The following is a 23152-nucleotide window of genomic DNA, read 5'->3' as shown; positions in this document are numbered from 1 at the left end:
GATAATCTTAATTTAGTACCGTCTCTCTCTCTCTCCCTCTCCCTCTCCTTTTCCCTCTCCCTATCCCTCTCCCTCTCCCTCTCTCCCCCCCTCTCTCTCAGTACGTATACCAGTATCTGATATTCTGTTATCTTTCTACTTATATAATGATTTTTAAGTGTTACATTTATGACCGTGGTTTCTGTGCCATTGCAGATTTGTATCCGACGCAGCATAGAATAAGTAGTCTCATAGTTTATCATTGAACACATATATCAGTCCATATACAACAAAGGCCTGTGATGGTAATTGCTTCCTAGCAAAGAAAGATAAAGGAAAGGAGACCGCATTTTCGAGAAGCTCGGCAGTAAGGAGGTTTTCGCGTCCGTGTTGGAGGCGCCTTTTTCTCGCGGCTGTTCTAGAATCAGCAGGAGTGTTGTGGATCTCGTCGGAACGTGAGAAATGCTGCGATTTCTGATGCAATACCTCGTCTAGATTCACCTAGGGAGTCCTAGTAAACTCGGGAGTCTGTGACGCTCGCCGTAGGCTCCGCCCCCAGAGTGCCGTATAAATGCGACAAACGAACTTTGGAGAGCAGTGATCGTAGAAGGAAGAGATCGTAAAAGAGAGAGATCACCAGTTAGTAAGAGCCACAGATCAGATTATTAGTGAGAGATCAGCAGCAGTGATCGTCAGAGAGAGACTAGAGACGAAGGAACCGACGAAGTATCAATCATCTGAAGAGTTGTTCGAGAGTTGGTTGGATATTGGTCTAGTCGTCTTCAGGAGTGGACGAATTATCTCGTGTTATCTCGACGTCGAATAGACTTCAAAGAAGAAAGGGTCCTGCTAGAGGTTTTGGGTAGTTCCTGCCTTTCAAGTAGACTAGTTTCTGCAATACGGAGTCAAGAGGACGACTGCAATTGCCGCTCTACATTTATGAAGCCAGCGCGTCGAATCGCTAAATCGAGTAGCAAGTATTTGAATTGCCTCACTGTTCCCCCAGTTCATGCAGTGTAAGATTCTATCTTTTTATGTAAATAGGAGATACCATTCTGCATTTACCTTTGTTAGTAAGCTTGTAAATAAACCTTTGTTGTGTTAGTGTTTCTTTCTATATTCGTATCCCCAGTTTCAACTGTTTGTGCTGATATATATATATATTTTTTTTATTTCTTATCGAACCTGAAGCGCACCTCTCTAAGGGGCCGTAACATTGTGTCGACCTTTAACCAGGATATTTCGACACCGTAACATTGTCTCTGAGATCTCAGAGTCCGTAAGAAGGCCTTATACTCTCTAACCCCTTCCATTCGTTACACTCGGACAGTCTTGAAAATATTAACTGCACTGATCTAAAGGCTGTAATCAGTTTAGACAGTATCTGTCCACTTGCTGCTTTTATTTGGAGATCCATTTGTTCATTCAGCTTTCTCTTTGCATTCACTTCCCTGTAGCAACACTTTCGATTCTCGTTCTTGCCTCTATTTCGATTAAAATCATTTCACGTATCTTTTTATTTTGGATACCTTATCTAACCCCCTGCATGCCAATGCAGGAATTATTCTGATATACAACTTCACCCCATAATATTCTTGTTACATTCACTAACTATTGTATTTCCTAATCCAGGCCTTTCATGATTTTAATCCTTCCTCTTCTTCTTCTTCTTCTTCTTCTTCTTCTTCTTCTTCTACTTTTCCACCATTTCACTACAGCAGACTAACTGCCACGTACTACACAAATTTCCATTTTGTTTGCCCAGTGAAGATTTTGTATGAAATTGTTTGTTAGCGTGTGTTTTCCTGTGACATTTCATTATCCCTCCGCAAACCTAATTAAATTTTCCTGTCAAAAAAGAAAAAAGATAATTACCTCTCGACATTAAAATTTTGGAGAAACTCTAAAGGCGCTGCAGTTTTCCTCTTCTAATATTTTTTTTAGAAACGACTATAAAGGTTACTGTCTAAATATTATGAGCCAATTTTTATTGCTTTTCGCTGAGAGAGAGAGAGAGAGAGAGAGAGAGAGAGAGAGAGAGAGAGAGAGAGAGAGAGCGTATGCATACTTAATTTTAAACTTTGTGCGTTCATCTATCATTTTAATATATATGTGGTCATTTTGTTATTTTTTATTCGTATGTTAATCCAGTCTTACACAAAATACCCTATGATTAAAAAAATGGAAACATAATTAAAAAAGTTAGTTCGAATTATAAATCGAATGGTCCTGAGAAGTAAGAAATTCCAAGTAAAAATTGTATTAACACTTAACCCAAGGACATCCTTTCATCCTGGAGTGGAGCTGATCAGCAAATAATCAAAACAATACCTAAAACAAACTAACTAGTGTTGAAAAGCCCTTTTCTTCTCTAATTATTGCAGGAATAGTGGCAGTGATTATGAGGAAACTACAGACAAAAATGTCACATTTTGACTACAGTTATATTATTTTTCTATATCCTTTGCTGACGGGAGCGAACGGCCTACGTAGCATAAAAAAAAAAAAAAAAAACATATATGGAAACAAACAAGATTCTAGAGACAGTACTCCAAAAAGCGGATAGGCGCCGAGACCTCATGAGAGTTATGTGTGTGCTTATCGTTACAAAGGAAATATTACAATTTCAGTTACTATTGGAAATGACCTTGCATGACTACTTCAAAGGTCATAAAAACAAATGGCATGATTTCTACAATAAATAAGGACATACTATCCTATGTACTATTTTTCGGGATATTTTGCTAAATATTGGTCCATTTTCCTTTCTAGAACTTTCCTAGGCAACAATAATCACTACTCTCCAGTAACGGAAATACTTCTATTGATATCACATAATTTCTCTCTCTCTCTCTCTCCCTCTCTGTCTCTGCTTGTGAGTTCTCAGTTATGAAAATATGACACAAAAAATTACATACGGAATCATTGGCAATTAGGTAGTCTCTTGTTTATCACAAAACCCCAAACAAGTATATTGTTTCCATGCATAGCAAGAGAAGCAGTCTCTAAAAACAGTATATATTTTTATTATTATAGAAATAAAGCAGGGGTTGATACAGAGCAAGCCAGCTTTGTGCTAGTAAGGACCTTCGCTTGGTTGATGGTGAGACATTGAAACCTATAAACTCGATCTGACCCACAAAACTAAAAATTAAGTAATGTTTATAAAATAATTCTAATTGCCATTGTGTCCTCATTTCAATCAGCTTGGCAGGAGGTTATTTGAGACAAGGTGTTTGTCAGTATTACTGCTTGTTTTAATTCAATAATTGCTTTATTACCCGTTTGTGTAAGGCTATTTTGGAGAGAAATGTAACTTATCTTTTCTTCATTTCTGTATGTAATATCTATTTCATTTTATAAGCCAAAGAATATCAGATAGCTGTGCACTCTACACAATTCATTGCCAGTAACATCCGAATTCTCCATAAAAAAAATGACGTATTCATGTCTTTATACATTTGATGCAAGATCTGAAAAATAAAATTAGGCAATTACGAAAATAAACCAGCAAAATGTTAACAATTAAAAGGTTTGTGAATTTCACAAAGAATGGCATTTTATCTGCAGAATAGCAAAGTAGTAGTTAGCGAAGGTGGGTAGCAAAACGGGAGATTAAGACGATGATGAAATCATAGTTCAGACGTGTATGATATGAAAGAAACAAATTATCTGACTATTATTATGATATCTAGGAATAGGAATCCAGATTCATCCAGTGTCACCAAATCAGTTGAAGGAATTATGTATTGCAAAGGAAGAAAATGTGACTCGACTCCAGCTTTCAAACAAGTGAATATGAAAGTATAAAATAAGTCATATTCTGGAATAGAATTTCATTTTCATAGTTATTTAAACTATTTCTCAGTGCTGGCAAGGAAAAAGATCCGGTCTTGAATCTAAAAAGGCATACAAACTAACCAAACAAATCACGACTGCATATCTGCCTGCCTTTGGAAGTGCTTTATCATAAAATTATTGCAAACATTTATCTGCATGTCCCAAGAAAAAATACAGAAACTGAGAAAGGTTGTCTAAAACAAATGATAAGAGTTTAATGTTTTGTACCATTAGAAAAAGTTATGTACATCGTAGTTTTACCAGACCACTGAGCTGATTAACAGTTCTCCTATGGCTGGCCCGAAGAATCAGATATTTTGACATTGCTAGGAACCAATTGGTTACCTAGCAACGGTGTTTTATCATTAGAACCTTGGATGCTTCAGAAATTGTAGCAGGTCTAAATAACCCTGGACGTGAGATCCATTTTTTCAGACGTGATGCTACATCCCATTAATAGTGATACCTAGGCCATCTTCTTTGCCTTTAGTTGTACGCATATGTATATGGGGTCGCTGTTTCTTAGCAGCATTCACCTTCCCCTGCCTAATGTATCTTGAGTTCTCAAGCCTTTCTCTCCTATGGGATCTGCTATTTTTCTTTCCATCTGAGCATAGGCCTTCCACATCTTCTCCTCCCCTCCCCCTCTGGTCTCATAAGCATTTCGCACATGACCTTCTTTCTACATAACAGCACCAAGCTAATGTATTCTTCTCTGACATTCTTAGATAATTCTCCCGGGGGTCACAAGCCCTCACTCAGACAGTATAAGTAAGGTACGATATAAACACAATTTCTGTTACCTGCGTGTCGATAACTAAAGCTTGCAAAGTAATGTCTCATTCTACAAGCGGCTGTCCCAGGAATGTTTCCCTTGCTTGTATATATCCCAGTTTAACTTACTCAATCCCTAACCCTAACAATCACACGGAGCTTATATCTAAATTGTCTTTGGAATCCACGAAGATGTTGGTAGCCTTAATATCGTTGGTGCTAAATCCTGGGAGAATCCCAAGCCTTCAAGGCAAAACTATATTAACAGCGTGAGGTATGCAAGGACAATCTGTGGCACCTGAGCCATAGAGCCACAAATTTGTGAAGCCTTAGAAATCACACTGAAAGCTCAGAACCAGGACTTAACGGAAGCTTCTATATAAGTGCGTTCAAAACCGCAGCTTAGTCCGTTTAAGCCACGTTGTCTTTATTGGCTTTATCCTTATTTTATTTACATTCAGTCGATACTCTCTTATCGATGTTTTGAGATTATTCCTCAGATAGGCTGACGATTTTTGCCTTTCCTCCTTTTCCAGATGCAGTTATATTATGAAAAATATTGTTAAACACAAGAAACAATCACACACAAAATGTTGCTGGACTGTAATTCACTTACGTCACAGAAACGTGTTCAACGAACTCATAATTTAGTAAACTATTAATTTTAATATTATGACTAGAAATAACATTATGATAATTGGGTTGAAATTCAATGAATATGGATGAACACAACCTAGTTTTTTCTAATTTTTCTCGTGTTTATTATGAGCTATTAATTATTAATTTTATATTACCAAAACAGAAGGGTCCAATGCGATATGAAGATTGCTGACAGATGATGTCCTGTTCCTCTGCGTTCTTCGGCTTTTCCTGCAGAAATAGTCGACCATTATTGCTCTCTTATGTATTCTCCTATATGTCAAGGACACAAGTTCATGAGATGATCCCTCGTTTAGGAGGGAATAGGAGAATAGCTATTGCCTGTGAAATTCATATTGAATCAATCGATAAGAGGGATAAATATATACATATATATATATATATATATATATATATATATATATATATATATATATATACTATATATATATTGTGATTTAAAATAGCCATTTAGAATTTCCAGTATTCTCTACCTAATGCGGATCTTATGGCTAAGTGCGTGTGTATTTCATTTGTTTAGATAGTTTCATTTGTTTGGTTTCATGTACACTCCAAAGGGATGATTCCCTTTCCGACCGGCCCTTGTACGTTTTCTAAATAAGTTGTTTCTTATATTTTATCATTAGTGTTTTGCTTATCTGTATTATAGCTCCTGTAAATAGGAGACTTTTCAGTTCTTTCTTTAAATTTGCTTTCTTCTTGTATGATCTTGGTGCGCAATGTTCAAATGATCTCTCACCTGATTTACAATTTGCTCTAGGTTCAAATAGCCTATATGATTCACTTGCATTTGTTTCACTTACATTTATGAAACACAATATTCATACCAGGTCTAAAAAACAAAAAAAAAAAAAAACTTAAGCAGTTTCTTAGATATTTTGGTTTCCCATATCTTAGTGTTTTGAAGACTGTAATCTATTCTTGCTTTTACTGGAAGCCAATGTAGGTTGACTAGTGCCGTGGTTATTCTGTCACGGTAACGTACTCCTTTTATTAATCTAGCAGCTCTATTTTGCACTCCTTGAAATTTTTTAGTAGGTAGTTAGGAACACCGTAGCATATGACGTTGCAGTAGTCAGCCTGGAAAGTATTTGGTTAAGAACTACTGTTTTCAGAGTATTATCGTTTAAATATTTTCTGATAAATGCAATGTTTCTAATATGGTGCTTACATGTTTTTAAAATATGCAATATATGGCTTTACATCGATATTTTAGCTTCAATAGATACTCGTAAGTTCCTCATTGCCGCTACAATGCTTATGGATGACGAGCTAATGGCTATTCCTTAGAAGTGTTCATATTTTCGTCGTGCACTATCAGATCCAAAATAACATGTTTGTGTATTTGTTGTGATTCTATTCAGGACGAGTCACAACATTTGATCAATTGGCCTCTGTCAATGCCATGCAGGCATAAATATCCAAACTTAAATTACGAGTCTCTGAGTACTTTATTAAATGAAAAGGATAATATTGTTGATTTGGGTACGTATGTTTATGAAGTTCTTCATATTTATGAGTGATGTGCGGCTTTGTCTTCTGTTTTATGTTTTTCTTCAAATGAACTTTTCCTTTTTTTTCAAGCATTATGTGTCCTAGGACTTGATTCTGGATAGTGATGTGACTACGTTTCTTCTCTGTAGTAAGTCCCTTTTTTTCGTTTCTTATTGTCTTATGGGCTTATGCTATATGCGATTGAAGTTGTATTTTTCTTGATATTTTTTTTTTTGTAGGCCATGTAGTTGCAAGAACAGAAGAGATTACTGCCCACTTTGTTTATTTTGTAATATGTCTCTTTGTGGACAAATTTCTACCAATAATTGAATATTTTTTGTCAATAAAATTACTAACTAACTAACTATGAATGTGTGTGTGTGTGTATGTGTATTGCATAGACCTAAGTATTAGTATGGTTTGTTGTTTCTTGTGCTATTGCAGCTATAGTGGTCTTGTCACTGCTCTCAAGATTCAAGTCACTCAGCATTTCAGTCCAGTGGTATTACGTGTGTGGTGAAGGTGAAGTGTGGTTGGTGGAGGTAAAGAGAATTCAGTGAAAGCATTTTTCGGTGAAACTTAATAAGTGTTGATTTCAACATATAGTAACTAACTTTTCCAAGCGAAATATTATAAAGAGAAACTCGCTGCCATGTGTGCCAGATAGTGTGGCGCTAATATTTCAAAACATAACGTACCTACTGCCCGAACAACTCTTCTGTCTCCGTCACGTATACTTGCAACGCAGCTGCAGATCAAATTCCTCCTCTCCTCCACCACACGCCTTCATCACTGTTATAGTACTTTTGATTTTCAAGTGTGATGCAAATACTAATAAACTGATAAACCAAACTTTTAAAATCATTATCCTTATGATTCTATATACTGTAAGCTCTATAACTACACCTATGGAGGTATTGCATTAATATATTGATTATAAAATTTAAATACACGGGTATATATCGTATATAATACCTGCAATGAGGGTATTCTTTACCTACGATGCACCCGTAAGTAAGGGTATCACAAGTATATATTATTATACCCTTGAAAAGGGTATATTGTAAAAGGCATATAGTCTGTATACCCCGTTTAGGGTATGCTATTTTAACCACTAGAAATACCCTCTTTCTACCCCTATTTTACCCTTAAATTTCTAGAGTGTAGGCTCTTAAATTAAGGGGTCGTTAGCAATGTGAGGAATACAATAACTTCAGGTGGCCCCTTGGTCGTTCTATTATACTAATTACATAGGGCTCAAAACGCAGGAGTTAGCGGGAGCATCTATGAAAGCGTGCTGAAAATGGCCCTTCGGTTAATTTCAAAGCTTGTTTTTTTTCGGCTTAGTAATTGCCACTATGATTATCCTGAGTAGAGGAGTTATTCCCAAAGAATTTCTTTCTGGTTATCAACAATTATTTTAAGAGAAGGCGCTAGTCCCATTTTATAGCCTCCTTAGCTGCAGCTCACCTCAGGTGATTAATCACTGTACGTGTCATTGCCAGATGTCCCTGTGTATGTGGAGAGAGAGAGAGAGAGAGAGAGAGAGAGAGATAGAGAGAGAGAGAGAGTGTGTTCTGTAATTTCTTCTTCTTTTCTCAGAAACTTATATAAATAATTCTAATTAAACTATGTCGGTCAATGTCCAAATATACTTTTAAGCTTGAGAGAGAGAGAGAGAGAGAGAGAGAGAGAGAGAGAGAGAGAGAGAGGAGAGAGAGAGAGAGAGAATCGTAATTTAAAACTTCTAGTATAGTTTTAGCATTTATTAAAACGTTTAATAGTGAATTAATTTATTATTCTAACGTTACATAAAACATGCATTTAATAACTTAAATATAGCAAAGGAAACGAAACATAATACCTCGCAAGGTTAACTTCAGATATAATTATTAAGGTTCATCTATAATTATAAACCGAATAGTTCTCGTAGATAATGAATTTCATATAAAAAAGCTAGGATTTTGCCAGTGCTTTTTAACGCAATTTTGAGTGGAGGCAATTTAGAAAATAAAAACAAAATGCAGACTATGTAGCCCAGTAATATTGAAAAAAATATTATTCTTCCCTTGTTATTGAAAGAGCAGAGGTTATTGTCTTTGGATCCTGATAAAGCTGTCATTCTGACAAAACCGGAATAAAGAAAAAAAAAAACAGATTTATGATGTTCGTAACGGGGGAGTGTCTTTATGCCCAAAAATATAGGGCGCTAGTGGCATATCGGCACACACAAAAATAATGGAAGCATATTTACCAAAACAATATTGCTGAAAACTCACCATATTTATTTGTGTATTCATCGTTAACATTGGATATATTACATTTCCAACTTGAACGGGGAAGGACTTTTGTAGCCTTTTCCTAGTACACAGTGGCGGAGCCACTTGATAAAGCCTGTGTTTTTTCACTGTATTTCTTAGCCCTCCTCGACTAAGCGTCAATGATATTAAGAAATAAATGATGATTCCTATGATATATACTGGAGGGTATGTTACAAAAATATCTTTGTAGAAATAGACGTAAGGTGTGTCTTATACTGTTTTACACATTTTCCAAAGGGATGATCCATTTTTCTTACAAGAACTTATTTTAAGCAAACTTTAGTCACGTCTCAGAGCAACAGATATTTTAAACAATTATAGATGACCTGTTTCTTTCTCCTTCCTGCAGTGAAATTTTCACAACGGAAATCATACCCGCATAGTCTGTATTTATTGCACAAACCCCAACCAAACAACTACATTGTTTTCCTTCATATGAAGAGAAGCTAGCTCTCTGAAAATTATTGTTTTTAAGACAAATTTTTTAAAATTTTATTTTAGTAAAGATATCAGTAGAGGTTGGTATAGATTTGGTTTATAACTGATCAACAAAACTAACATAAAATGAATTAAAATTTAAAAATTTCTCAGTTAAAACTAACCATTGTTTTTTCTTAGAATCTAAATAAACTTGAAAGAATGTTATTGGAGAAAATTTTTTTCACTAAGATTTGTTTTCTAGAATTACATTGATATTTCTTGTTCTGCAATGATGTAAAGAAAAAAGAAATATTGGAAAAAAATATAACAACGCACCCTTTTAATTTTTATATCATTTTTCCTGCACATAATATTTTTTAGTGCGTTCTACCAAGTTTATTGGCAATAGCATTCAAACTGTCTATAAACAAACATTCACTTCTGTAAATGTTTGAAGGGAAATTGAACACTAAAAAGAAACTTTTCAAGAACATAAAATAAGAACTGTGCGAAATAAGGAGATTAAAAGAATTATAGTTTACCCGCAAATAAGCCACGTTTAGTGTGTGCGGGCAATGACTGAAGTTTATTTCCAGAACTTTCATAACAGGACATCTTAGAATTATTGGAATATTTTTCATAATAGGAAAAGATCTGGGGTGGTATGTAAAGAGAAATACATACTACATAACAGTCTCAGTCTCCTTAATATGTCATACCTTTGTCAGGGCTAGATTGTGGACTATTGACAAATGCTATTTTCATGCCCAAGGGCAATTACAAAAATTAAAACACGTGGCCCGTAAAAAATATTCCAAATGTTTGATATAAATTCAGAGGCTGTATCAGGAAAAGATCTAAAAGAGGAAATAGGAATTATTCTTCGTCGTTCCCCGTTAACAATCGATTACTCATTGCATTTTTATCATTTGTCATGATTAAGTTTGAGAAGGTTTTGCCGTTACGCGATAGGGGCAGATTTTTGGCCGTCTCAGAAATGTTATTTTGATTTTATTATTATGTTCCTCTTTTGTTGTAGCTAAATGCAGGAAGCTTCCTGTTCTGAAATTCTAGTTCAGTCTACCTCAAAAGTTTCATGTGATGAAAGGTCGACCTTACGTAAACGCATATTTTTTTTACCTACTCTGATTATTGTCTTGCTTTATATATTTCAATTGTAATTTGTGAAATTGCACCGTGACGTATTATCGTAATTTATCTTCAATCCTATTTAATTTTTTTCTTTACAACTTTCTCTCTCTCTCTCTCTCTCTCTCTCTCTCTCTCTCTCTCTCTCTCTCTGTCCTGTCTCTCTCTCTCCTACATTTAGTATTTATTATCACCAGATACTGGTTTTATTCACACCTAATCCTTACTAAGCAACCTTCCATAAACAAGGTTAACCCACATTATGAGCAGAAAGAGTAAGTAGGCAGGCAAAAAAAAAAAAAAAAAAAAAAAAAAAAAAAATCAGTAAAGAAAAGAAATTTTCCACCTTCCATGAGAGGTTTAACCAACCCAATAAGTGTTTCTGAACTTTGACAAATGGTGACGGACACAATTGCATCTTTTATCTTCCGCTGCCCTTGATGGACTTCCATGTACTTGCTCTAGCTTTTAGGGTCAAAGGAACGAGTGAAAAAGAACAGGTATATATATATATATATATATATATATATATATATATATATATATATATATATATATATATATATACATATATATATATATATATATATATATATATATATATAATATATATATATATATATATATATATATATATATAAATATAAGAATTAAGAATTACTGATATTTATCACATCTTCGTCCCTGTGAGAAGAGTACTCATTCTAAGAAGAGTAACGTTTCCTGGTATTCTGAAAGTAAAGAATATCATCAGGATGGTCTGAAGCGTCTTATGAAGAATTTTGGACGAAGACCTTTTTTAAAGAAAACAGGGATGCATTTTTTGTTTCTTTATAACACCTGTTGAGTTGTGTCTGTACCTTCTGTACTGTAACTTCCCATAATTTTGAATAGTTTTTGTGTAATTTCTCTAACCTTCATGTTTACTTTGTGTGTTACTTTCTGTGTTTTAACACTGTAACTAGAAAATATATTTGGAAGTAACACATAAGCGCTTTGCTTTATTTTTCCAGTGGCCCCGGAAAAATATATTTTCATACTCTAATTCACGGCATATAACATATGCGTAATTGTAATAGCTACAATGCTTTCTTAACTTCTTGAATTCTTCGCGATTTTTAGATTCGATTGTAACTACAAAGCTTTAAGATCCAAGTGCAAGACATGTGACGAAATTATGATGTCCAGGAGCGGGAAACGAACCCGGACCACAGAATCCCACAATGAAGTCACACGTGCCGACCTGGCCACGAGAGGGCAAATAAAAGTCTATTGCTTATCATAGATACATATACTTTTGTTTTCAGATATACTTACTTAGAGCGTGGAATAGAACCATCCCTCACCACTGTACCTAGAGGGCAATCAATTTATGGCTTTTTCTGTTCAAATATATGTGTAGAATCTACCTGGCAATTTTTTTTACTAGCTACATATGTAATGAAATAGCTACAATCCTCTTCTCAACTTCTTCTATTTTCTTGTTTTTTTTTTTTTTTTTTTTTTGTTTTTTTTTTTTTTTTTTTTTTTTTTGCTTGTTTCTACAAAGCCTTAGTAACCAAGTGCCAGACCTAACCACGAGAAGGCAACAGTCTATTGCCTCTCATATATACATAAACCTGTCGCTTTCAGATATACTTATTAGAACTGGAGTAGACCCATCCTCACCATCGTAGCCAAGTGGGCTAATATTTTTTTCTACTTTTCCGGCAGAAATATTGTGTAGAATCTAGTGGTTACTCGTACTCGACGCAGTACCTTTCTAACGACTCTAGATAGATAGATATTTAGATACATATATAGATAGATAGATACACTGAATGACAGATGGTTTAGAGAGGCTTAAAGAAGGCAGACAGACCTAGAAAGACTATTGTCCTTATTTAATCTAAGGTCACTGACTTTAACAGAATGATAGAGTCACAGTGATAAATCTGCAATAATTTGTTTTATATATATATATATATATATATATATATATATATATATATATATATATATATATATATATATATATATATATATATATATATATATATATATATGACTGTAAAAATGTTCTGTAACAACAGAATTCCATCTAATAAAAGGAGCCCATAAAAACACCAAAATGTAGAGAGAAAAGTACTATATTTCAGAGACTGCTGTCTCTCTTCTTCAGGTATATGAATGAGAAAAGTTTACAGAAAAGGTGTAATTTATACCAAGAGATCCGTCCACAATAAGCAAGCCAATTTAGGTCACCCCCGCTGATAATCTTCCTTTAATCTTCTTAAGCGTTGGTTGAATGACACTTGGTCGACATCTGAGATCACGCCCCTTTTGAGATGTTCATTACCTGCTTCTCTTTTATTAAGGCCGATCCATCATTGACTCTCGTACGGCAGTTGCTGCTATAAATTACACGTGACATATTCCAGTTTATTCTATGGTTATGTTTTGTTCATTTATATGGTTGGAAAATAGCCGAGTTCTGTTGTCCATACCTAACTGACCGGTCAGTTAGGTATGGACAACAGAACTCGCTATTTTCAACCATATAAATGAACATAACCATAGAATAAACTGGAATAATGTCACGTGTAATTTTGTTGGGGCAGTGGAGAAGGACAACGGGCAAACCGACCTCTTAAGTAGAGATATCGGTGAGAAAGAAGAGGGATAATATATATATATATATATATATATATATCTATATATATATATATATATATATATATATATATATATATATATATATATATATATATATATATATATATGTAGTATGTATGTATGTATGTATGTGTGTGTGATTTTGTGTTATGGGTCGGGTACCTCACGCCTCCCCACTCTTTATGTATAAGGACCTAGAAATTCAAAGGTCGTGGGTTTCTAATCAATGGATCTATTGCTATTCTAAACTATGCAAACATGAGAGTGATAATCATTTTATTCATTTATTACCACTTCTTGAATTACATCAAAGGATTTCTTAATTGTGCGGAGAAGTACCTGATAACATTGTCTGAATGCTCTTAGGGTTCTATTGAACGTTATGAAAGAATCCCTCTTTACTAATATGATGATGCTTTTAACACTTTCTACTTTGGTGGCAGATATATAAACAGAATCTACGTGTCATATTTCCTAGAATAGACATTTGCAATAGTCATAATGTCACATGACTTCTCAATTATTCAATATATATATATATATATATATATATATATATATATATATATATATATATATATATATATATATATATATATATATATATATATATTATATATATATATGCAATACAAAAACACCGTATCGTGCTTCTAAGAAATTAATAGAAGGATCCACAGCAATATCCTTGTTTATCAAGGATATTGCTACATAAAAGAATGTTTGAGAAGTAAGAATCAAGCATCCGGAAAGAATAAAAAAACTTTTGTTCTCTGAAAAAGGAGACGTGACGGAGAAAAACGTTTTTGTGGTTAAAATGGTAAATGAGAAGTATTTCAAATTAGAAAATAGGCTAAGTTAGGAATATTTAATTAAAGATCGGCGGGAGTAGGAAACTGATGATAAAAAGAGCACCTAAGAGATAGTTTGTGAAATAAAATTAAAAAAAAATGTGATATTCAAGTGGCCTTGAACATTACATTTGAATTTCAACCATGCTTTCATTAAAATACACTAAAAAATAAATATTAAAATATTTCTTTTGGGAGTCGCCAGGATTTTCTTACAAATTGATCATGTCTAATAAAATAAAAGATGGACCCTAAAAAAGGAAGAAATTGCTAAAGAAAAGAAACATATTATTTATTTCCAGTAGCATTTCCTTCCATGATGGCTCCCACGCTTTTATTTTGAAGACACGATTAATTGTAAAAAAAAGTCCTTGGTGCGTCTCAAAAAGTAATTTTTTACTTAATGCATTTTAATACAAGCTTGCTTCAACTTTTGTATATTTTTATTTGATGGTAAATTTGTCACAAGTAAATGTAGACCAAGAGGGATTAAAATGCAGTAACGTCCATAAAACTTGCAAAAATGATTAATTTTCTATGCATTCTGAAAACTTATTTCATTGCAGTGGGTGACTTTAAAGTGCAGTGATGCAACTACAAAACTGACAAAGCTGATAGTTGTATAGAAATTTTTTTTTTGGTCTTTTAGATCTTTTATTTATGAATATTTCAGCTTGTTCAGTGTCCGTATCACTGTAAATGAGCAAGTCAAGAAAACTACCAGGGGAGATGTAACTACCAATTAGGTCATGTACGAGAAGAATGTAAATGTAACTATTAGATCGAATTAATAATAATAATAATAATAATAATAATAATAATAATAATAATAATAATAATAATAATAATAATAATAATAATAATAATGTGCTTTATTTCAGCTCAGGGTCATATACATAGAATATACAAAATACAGACAGTAACATACACAATCTAGGTACATGAGACAACATGATAAAAAAAAAAAGAAAATTAATAATCGGCACTTATCCACAAAATAGCTGAGGTACCATACAAGCTAGTAATCATAATGCTGGTATAAACAGTAATAATATTGATGAAAAAAAAAAAATGCATTGGGAAAAGGGTAGTAACAGGTTTAGTGCACATGTTTATATATACTTAAATTTCAACTAGAGACCTTAAGTGGTTTTTTACAGTAGTCAGGTCCCAGAGGGCTAAATACAAAAAATTGAATGTAAAAAACTTTAACTTGATAGTAATCACAGTAGTAATGAAAATTAAATATCAGCAATAAATGTAATAATGACAAAAATCTGCAGATGACATCTTGCTAATTCAGAGATTGAGGTCCTTTTAGGGGACAAAGGCCTTATTTTCCTATCTTTCCCACAATTTAGATCTTCTTCTTGCTTCACTCCTTAGGATGCTTTGTATGAGCGAGTTGCTGCTGTTTTTTCACTCCGGGTTTACAGACTGGACATTGTTCGCCTAACAATGATTTTAAATTGTCCAGGTGGTTTTCTATGAACATCTGTGTGGGCGGAGTGGTAGCGGGAAGTGTTTGTGAGGCGTCTCAGAATGTCATTGTGCACAACAGTGATGCATCTCATGGTCTCTCGGGGGATAGTTCGTCCAGCGGGAACACCCATAGATACTGTAGCTGTACGAGCGGAAGAGCAGCAGTTTCACGTCTCGGTGACAGAAGGCAAACCTCCTTGCAATCATGTTGCCAGTTGCACAAAGTTTATGACGCCTCTGTTCAATGCCTACTGTATCTTTTAGGTCGTCGATGATAATGTGACCCAAATACGGAAATTCGTGCACAAATTCCAGCCGATGGTTTCCGAGGGAAAATTTGTGGTTCTGCAATATGCTTTTTAAGTTTGATCTCGGAAGCAACGACATCACTGGGTCTTGGTTTCATTGTAGATTATATCAAATTCCTCTTGCATATTGGCGGCAAGTGTCGATCAGTCGTTGGAGACCTTGCACTGATGGGGAAATCAGAATCATATCGTCGGCATAACAGAGGTGGTTTATAGTTGTTTCATTGACGGTGCATCCGATTGGGAGTGAGTTCAGTTGACATTCAAGGCATCTGTGTACGTATTAAACAGGTATGGAGAGAGAATGCCCCTTGCCGAAGCCCATTTAGGGAGCCGAAGGTGTACGATGATAATACGTTATCCCACTTGACACAGATTTGCTGTGTGGAGAACCAGCAATGTAAATGCCAATTAGTTATAGGGGGGTGTGCCCCTTTTATGTAGCTTCAGGAAGAGCTTCAGGTAGTTTACTTTGTCAAATGCTTTTCTCACATCTACAAAACAAAGGAAAACAGGAGAAGCTGATGATAGGTAGTAGTTCAGCAATTCTCTCAGTAAGTAGATGCAGGTGTCGGTTGAGTTGGTTTTGCTTTAAACCCGAACTGGTTGTCAGCAGTGTGTAGAAAGGGAGGAAGTCTCACTAGAAGAACCGACTCAAGTATCTTCGATGCGATCGTTGTGATTGCAATTGGCCGGTAGTTGCCAGGGTCAGCTGCACATCCTTTAGCTTGTTTTTTGATTAATGGTATCAACGTGGAACTAAGAGTAGGGAGTCTGGAAGAAACTGGTGAATTATGCACGCATGGAATAAGGCAGCTAGCATAATGTAAATTATCGGATCGCAGAATTTGAAGGCCTCTACAGAAGACTATCACAGCCGGGCGATTTATTATTAGGTAGGCTTATGGCATTGCTGACGTTTACCTGGCGTAATACGGTCTGCAAAATGAAATTGAATGTTGTCAGTAAGGAGGTTATCTACATCCTTCGGGAATCTTGATCCACATTTATGCCAAATTCAGGATATTTGCTGAAGTGATCACCCCACATACTTGAGATAGCTTCGCTACTCCCGATGCTTCCCCTACTCTCTGTGATAGCTTTTTAGTTTTGGGGATTTAAGGACTGGATATCTTTCCAAGACGAGGATAATCACCAGATTCTAAGTTTCTAAACATTGCATCGGCTCTTAGTTGTTTTTCATTTAACCTGCCGTGCTTAAGAGCAAGTTTGAACTGCGCTCTCGCCTGTCTCATTAGCAATGCAGTGTGCCCTTCCCTAGGGCTACCATTTTGCCTCCACAGTAAAACATTTCTCGTGAGTATGTATACAGATCTTTAACCAAGACATTCCATCCAGGTATATTACGAGAATTACCTTGACGAAATCTATAGGCAGTCCTGCTCAAAGCAAGCATAGCGGAGACTATGTTCGAATAGAATTACATTCCAGATCCCTCCTGTGGTGGTTATTTCTACAATGTTAGTAGAAAGTAAGGCGTCTGCCAGTTGAACTATTGACCGCAACCTGGTTTCTGTGGTAGCCCTAAAGTATCTGGTTTTCTGTTGGTTTTTAAAATCCCAGTTTACCGCTGGTGGGCGATCAGTTAGGGGGTTCACGGTTGGGAGGGATGCGGTACTGAATGACACCTGTAATAGGATGTGATCGTAGCCCGTTGCAAGATCATAGTGAATATTGCAGGTCATAATAGAATCATGAAGTTGTGGAGATGTGATGCAGTGGTCCAGCCAGGAGGTTGTAATAGCGTCCGCTATTATGTAAATATGAATAAGAGGAGGGAGGGAGGAGCATTACATCGCTAATTTGGAGAGCATGATTTTGACAGAAGCGAGTAAGTTTATTATAAAATTGTTTTGTGGGGTGAGAATTAAGGTCCCCGATTATACAAATATGATCAGCAGGAGAATCATGGATAATTACTGTGTAACTCCCATAGGATCATGCAGTAATGATCAAATTATTGTTATTTTCCCATGGCATATAAACATTAATGATAAGGATTTTAGAGTTCCCTACTGTCACTGGAAGCCCCAGCAATCTGTCACTCCTGGAGGTCATCACCTTTATCAAATTGTCTAACGATTTGTGCCACAGGAAAGAAAGGCCCCCTTTCGGGCGACCGGCTGTGATTTGATCTGTAACTTGCATCGATGAAGTCGAGAAGGTTCTGAAGTCTTCATGAATTAAATCGCAGATGGCAAGGTCATGTGGCCAGAGGAGCGTTTCTTGCAATGCAATGATGCCTTTTAGTTTTTGCAGAACATGTTTAGGAGAGGAATGTTCCGCTTGAGGCCAAAAATATTCCAAGAGATTATGTTTAACAATGTATCCCATGGCTACTCACGAAGATGGGAGATGAATGCGCTGATAAAAAAAACGTCGACAGTTTTGTTTTTTTATGGAAATCCACCCCAATGCTCACAATCTGTCAGACTGATTCAGAGAGGTTGATAATATTGCATATTTATTCCTTCGTTCGAAATGTAATCAAGGAAATTCCTAGCAAAATTATCTATAATAGCCAGAGGTAATAATACGATTAGAGGGAGATCAGAGACGGAAAATGAAGATAATTATATTATTAGTGGTGGTATAAAACTTGGAACAGAGTGGCACAAGTCTTCTACTTCCCTACTGGTGATCAAAATGAACACTTGAAAAGGAAAATCGAAAAAACAAAAGCAGAGAAAGAGTGAGGAAATATCCGTCGATTCCCATTAGAAGGATTTCTGAATAGAATTTTGAAAGGAGATAGAAAAAAATAGAATACATAATATTCAGTACTCTCTGATTACTTCCCATTTACTGACTCTAAGGACTTTTGCCCTGAGATAGACAACAAGCATAGTCGTTTACAAAACATGTCGCCATCTAAGCTTTTCTAAACGGGCATTGGATGCACAGTCTCCGGAAGTGAAAATCAATTTCTCGTTTCTTTTTGTTCTTCGCCACATAGGGCCTCTATCGCGTGATATTTAGTGAAAGAGCAAAACTTCTTCAAGTACAACCTAAAGGGCGACGGAAAGAGAACTTTTCACATGGCTAGAGATTGTACAATATACTCATAAGCACGAGAATCTTTAAGAACTGAAAAGGGAAAATAATGAAGGTTTTGTAAGGCAAGTATATGTCATATATGAAAAGAAAAAATAAAACGGCAGTATTACATGCTTCAAGTATACGATATTGCCTTAGCAATTAAAGCGGACGAATGAAAAAAATGAGGTGGGCAACATTTTTTTCTCCTTTTGTACAGAAAATGACGAAGTTTTGCGGAAAAAGCGATGGAGAGAAATAGTGACAGAATAGGAAAATAAACTTTTATATTTCAAGTAATCTGATCTTATATAAGATAAAAATAAATTAACGTATACTCAGCTGTCTCCTCTATTCTCTTCTAAATATTAATTGTGGAAACCCCTTTAAAAGGCAAATAGAGAAAAAATGAACAACGATGTTTTATATGCTAAAGGATGCGTTAAAGAAATGGTTGGTGAAACAAAATATTATGTTCTTCTTAGAAGTGATAAATAAAGATTTAATTTTTTAGAGGCAAAATTGCTTCACATATTCGTATGTCTTCCGGCTTTGCCATTAACTGACTTGAATGGTTGCATCCTTTGCCTTTCCGGGCAATATTACCGTCATTTTTAATCGATATGTTGTGATCATCATAAAAATAGTAAAACATACGCCGAAAATTCTTGGGCTCAATTAAGTTTTCTGTCCTGTGTTGACGTAAGCCACGGCTCATGAAACTCTTAGCCGCGGTTCGGTGGTGACCTATGTTGTTGGTCCCTATAGTGGTGCCAGAAGTACGACTATGGCCAAATTTAACCTTAAATAAGATAAAGCCTATTGAGGCTAGAAGGCTGCAATTTGCGATGTTTGATGATTGGAGTGAGGATAATGAACGTACCAATTTGCAGCCCTCTAGCCTCAGTAGTCTTTAAGATCTGAGGGTGGACAGAAAGAAATGTAAAGCATCCTGGACAATACATATCTTTGATCACTACATGCTTTTGTTGTAAAATGGTATTGAATTATCATCATTTCTGCTGATTTTTAGTATTACTATTACTGTTATTACTATTAATAATAAAAACATGAACCATATTTATACCGAATAAGCCCACAGAGGGTTGAATGACAGTCAGGCTTCTAAGGAATATGGTGTTCATTACAAAGAAGTAACAGAAGGTAATAGGAAATACAGAAAGGAGAGATCAGTTATTAGAAAATAACGAAACAAATTAGCAAATTAATTATAAATAGATGAAAATGTAAGGTGAGCTGTTTCAGGTTACATAAACCAACCACTCCACTAACAGCAAACTCTACAGTGTTGGCTCAAAGTCTAGTCAGTGATAAGACGTATAAACCGAAGACAGGAGTAGCCCAAGAAGAAGTAACGGAGGAATAGGACAACAAGACAAAGATGAAATGGAATCAAGATGAAGCGTGATCATGCAGGAAGGACTGATCGGGGGAAATGAAAGAGAGAGAGAGAGAGAGAGAGAGAGAGAGAGAGAGAGAGAGAGAGAGAGAGAGAGAGAGAATTCTAACATCGCAGTGATGACATCTAAATTGGTGAACCATTCCTTATTTATCCTAAAATCCAAACTCCGAGTAATTTTTTCACCCATTTTTAAACTTACAGTGTTTTCTGCTCTTTTTCCAGGATGAATATCATCAGAGAATGAATATGAAGGTCATAAAATGTGTATAAAAGAAAAATAATGCTTACCACAGCTCCGGCTCCAGGACAAACAAGATTTACAAAGACAGAGAGAGAAATGTCATCTTTAATGTCATAGGCGCCATTTATTTGCTGCCGTTCGGGTGATGGAAATCAATAATACCCCTTTTATGGAGTGACTGGCATTTCATTAAAACTTGGGCCTCTCTTCAAGATTTCGAAATGTAGGACGAAAATATTATACTATCGCACTGCAAGAGACGTTTTCGATTTCGAAAGGAGAGGAAACAAAGAAACGATCCTCTTTGGGGAAGTATATTTCAGCATTCATGCATTATGAAATTTGCCATTGGCTCAGGTGTCAGTCATCATAGTAAAAATGCAGTTCTACTGCTGCTCAAGTGATAACAATAAACTTTATTATATTTTTATTACCAAGTAATTGGTATCTCATCAAAACATTGTCAATCTTTGATGTATCAGGTAAAAAGGCAAACCATAGTTATTATTCAACTGCAAGGGTGGACTGATATTTGTAGAGTAGAAAAGCTTGTGGAAAATTCTGTCTTCACTTTCCTAAGATATAGTTCAATATTTATGTTAGATGATTATCGCACCCAAGAATTAGTTGTCCATACTCGTCTCGATGACAATATTTAAGAGAAAATTGCAAACTAAGATTCCTTTGTATGAATATAATTTACATTTATTATCCATTTTTCCATATAGAAATATAGAAATTATTTCACTAGTTGCTGCAGAATTACTTGACAAGAGAATGTGCTAAGTAAGAATGCATACATGTCTGTTTTTTAGTATAGAACATCCAGGTGTTTTTCTTTAAGCTATTTTTTGCTTAAGATAGGAGTGGCAAGGAAATTGAATCTATTTCGTCACGTTGTCAAGTAAATCATAGATGCCAAGGCGTCTCGTGGTTAAACCCTTAATGTCATCTTATATCAGATTAGTGTCAAAATAAGTCCAGCATAGTTTCGTTCCGCTTAACATAATTTAGAAGCTTAAAATTTCCCTCAAGACGCTCTAAATACAATAGCTCTACATAAATCCACTCCAAAGGAATCCTTTATGGGGTTCTTGGATTTATGAAAGCTAACACGTCAGTAAAGCTTTCAGAACATCTGCATAATCATTAACAAGTCCTTCAGACGAATTCCCAGAGATATCGGTCCCTGAAGTCTTTTGTCTAATTCCCTATCCAATTTCATTTAATCCCCTTTAACAACATCCAGCAGTCATTATCACTTCACACCACCCAGACTCTCTGGCCGCCTGCAAATGCCAATAACTCTTGACACCTCTGCTAAAGCGTTCAAGCAATCGAACCTATCAGAGAGACTCATCCAGACCAGTGCCTTGGCTTACACTTGAAGCCTACAAGCCCTTCCTAACATGTACTCATACTCCAGACGAATCCCACGTTCACCACCAAAACCATGCTCTCCTATCTAACAGCCTAGTGTGATCAGTAATCCAACCGCACCCTTACTCGCTCCCTTCACTGGCACTGAGAAGTTACCAGCTTCATCAGTCATCATCCCCTATGGCTCACACTACAATGAATGTCAAAATCCAATGACATAGCAGATTGTACGTCAGTACTGTTGTGTCTCGCTGTGTCATTAAATGGTGTTAGACACAAACAGCTTCTAAGCTAGGTACCAAATAAATGATCAAAGATGCTTTTATTCTGAGTGTTTTTTAACTTTTCAGTATTAGACCCACTACTCTAAGTGTTAACTTTTAGGATTAGTCTAGCTAATTAGTTATCACACTCGTTACTGTCGTGGCACTATTCAGTGTTTGTAACCTTGTTTAACAGCCTACAGAGCCATAGGGTTCAGTAGCAACCCCTGTAATATCCCTTGCATTTTAGTGAACTTATACCCAAATTGAGCCAAGTCATTGATCTAGTCCATCAATTGATATTTCCGCCCTTGGACCCAACGAGATCAAGGCTGGCATGCGATCAAGACAATACAATTATATTATATTATATATTAATTATCTAATGATTGATATGATAGATAATATATATTATCTTATATATTAGATTTATATATATATATATATTAACATAGGTACCCGATCAGTTTAAATATGGACAGTTTGCATGCTTAGTTTGCCTACGGACGAGTTTGCCTGCCGGTCACTTTGCCCACTGGACATTATGCTTACCGGACATTATGCCTACGGACAGTTTGACCACTAGCTAGCAATTGTTTCATAAACAACTGAGGGGATTCGTGGTCATTATCAACTTAGTAAAAAAGTGGCATATTTACCTTATTTTGGACATGTTTCTTTAAAATAAGAAAAAATGATATACATACATACATATACATTTATTCCTCCAGCTAGTAGAGAAATAGTATTATTTTCCTTATTTTCGACAAGTGTCTAAGTGTCTGTTAAAATGGAATACATACACACACATACACACACACACACACACACACACACACACACACACATATATAT

The sequence above is a fragment of the Macrobrachium nipponense genome, chromosome 36 (genome assembly GCF_015104395.2).
Source record: "Macrobrachium nipponense isolate FS-2020 chromosome 36, ASM1510439v2, whole genome shotgun sequence".
Taxonomy (NCBI): Eukaryota; Metazoa; Arthropoda; class Malacostraca; order Decapoda; family Palaemonidae; genus Macrobrachium; species Macrobrachium nipponense.
Note: the sequence above shows the minus strand (reverse complement) of the source record.